Source organism: Pteropus alecto, unplaced genomic scaffold (assembly GCF_000325575.1).
Source record: "Pteropus alecto unplaced genomic scaffold, ASM32557v1 scaffold30, whole genome shotgun sequence".
NCBI lineage: Eukaryota > Metazoa > Chordata > Mammalia > Chiroptera > Pteropodidae > Pteropus > Pteropus alecto.
Genome location: NW_006429782.1, coordinates 949,674 through 951,944, shown reverse-complemented (window position 1 = coordinate 951,944; position 2,271 = coordinate 949,674). Strand labels below are relative to the sequence as shown.

Sequence of the window (2,271 nt, the reverse complement as noted above, 5' to 3'; positions counted from 1 at the left end):
CGGGTCCATGCACACCTGGCGGTCCGCACACCTGGGCGCCTATTGTGTGTTGGGCTGGGCGCTTTGGCCTGGGGCTGGCCCGTAGCAGTGAGACCTGGGAAAGTGGGAATTACAGGACTTGATCTCTGAATCCTGAGGACAGGCGGAAGGAGGGCCTGGCTCACAGTGGAAGGCAGGGTTCCAGCTGCTAGCTGTGTCGTCTGTGGCAGCCTGCTCCCCTAGGCCTCGGCTCAGTCCCTTTGTGGGCTGGTGTCCTAAGAACAAGCCCTGCTTCTAGAGGAAGGGAGGATGGAGCCAGAGAAACAAGCGCCTCCCAGCAGAGGGTCGCCTTGGGTTTGTTCCTCTGAGCTGACTTGGCACAGGCAGCCCGCAGGCCGCAGCGCCCCCCAGCTGCTTCCCGTGGCCTGGTGCTGGCCGGTTTCGGGTGGGACCACTTCCCCTGCCCTGTGGGGAAAGAGCTGATACTGAGAAACCCCAGCAGACAGCAATGTCACCTCTGCATCTGAGGCCTGGCCAGGGTGTGGGGACCCAGGTGTTCGGGCAGTCACTGCGGCCTCTGGCTGGGCAGTGGCACCTCCCACTTCATCTGGGGTGGGAGCTGTTGCTGGTTGGAGGGCTAGTAGGAATTGTGGGCCAGCCACTCTGGGGAGATTCTTCCTGGGCCCCCACCCCCTCTGGGCCAGGAGCACCCCCGTGTCCCCTGGGATGGTATCGCATTGCTGAGACCTCTGATCAGAGGCTGTTTCTCTTCTTGCTGAGGCCACTTTCCTTTTTAAGCATCGTCTCTGTCCCTCCCTGGAAGCTGTGTGTTGGGGTGTGGCTGGTGCCCCCAGGGAGCTTGGGCCACGGGCTAGGGATCGAAGCTCAAGGCCTCCCAGAGGAGGGGCTGTCACCAGGCGACACCTGGTGGGTGGGCGGATCTATTGTTCTATTGTTCCTGAGCTCTGTGTAGAGGAAGGTGCTGGGGCTCGTCACAGCAGCATTTCTGTAGCTGCAGCGCCGAAGTCACCTCTCACGCTCGCTGTCCCACCGGCATAAAGAACCGGGCTTTCTGTGCGTGGTTCAGCCCAGCACAGACTCCTCCATTCAAAGCACCTTTTTGCAAGACTTGGAGTGACATCCATTTTGAAAACGCTAGGGAATACAGAAAGCCCCCTCCGTGCGCGTCCCGCGGCCGCCAGCTTGCTCAGCCTCCTCACGCCTCAGGAACAAAGGCTTCGTGTCCTTCCACCGAAGTCGTGATCCTGCCGCAAGGACTGAGCTGGGTTCTGTGTGTGGAGCCTCGCGGCCTCCAGCGAGGCGGGGGGCAGTCCCCAGCCCCAGTCCCACTCTTGCTCCCTCTGGGTGGCCAGGGAGCTTCAGAAGCCGCCTCCTCGCGCAGATCCAGACTTGGGCATTTTAGGGGTCTTTGTTTAGTGTTGGTCAGTAGAACAGTGGGCCTCACTCAAGGCACAGGCTTCAACGGGCGGCCCTCAGCCCTGATGAATCTGCCCCGCCCGCCCCATCCCCAGCAACACTGGGCAATGTCTGGGGACACCTGTGGTTGTCACACTGGGGCTGCTCCTGGCATCGGGTGGGTGGGGGTCAGGGATGCTGCTCAGCACCCCACAGTACCCAGGATGGCCCCTTCCCCTACCTGCAGAGACTTACCCAGCCCCAGATGTCAGTGGTGCCGACGTCGGCACTGCCCCAGCGCCGGCTTTTCCTTTGTTTGGGGAGGGGATGGGCACGCAGGCCCAGGCCTGCAGGGAAGAGACAGACCCCGAAGAGCACCGCCTCCCGCTCTCAGGCCTGGGGGCTAGGGACATAGGAGCCCAAGGACTGGGATGGGGTCGGGGACAGCCTGGCCAGCTGGGAAGGCTCAGGATGTGGCCCCGAGTCTTCCCGGGGGTCTGGAGAAGAGGTGGGGTGCCTGGCAGGTATTCAGTCCTCCGATGGGGTAGAGCCCCAAGCGAAGGCATTTTGGCTTCACTTTCTGTTGTGCCAGGAGCCGGGGACCCCCAGCAGGCGGTGTCATCGGCCTTAGTTATCTCCTCTGCAAAATAGGCCTCAAGAGACAGCGCTGTCTCCTCGGTGCGATGCGCCTTCCTGCTTCGCCGCTCTCACCCCCCAGGCCCCTGGAGCCGCTTTCACAGAAGGTGGTTTGTAAGCCGCGTGGTGCGCGCCCGGGAGTTGCGCTTGTTGTTCTTTGAGCTGTCCCCTTGCAGCGCGTGGCCTCTGGCAGGCGGGGTCCGATTCTCGGCAGAGAGAGGGACACAGGAGGAAACGGGA

At 62.4% G+C, this 2,271-nt stretch overlaps 1 protein-coding gene across 1 annotated transcript in view; it reads left to right on the top strand.

The window, feature by feature from the left end:
- REXO1 (RNA exonuclease 1 homolog) overlaps nucleotides 1–2,271 on the top strand; it is a gene marked incomplete at both ends in the record, with an annotated part of 18,940 nt that overhangs the window by 136 nt on the left and 16,533 nt on the right. The window lies entirely within an intron of this gene.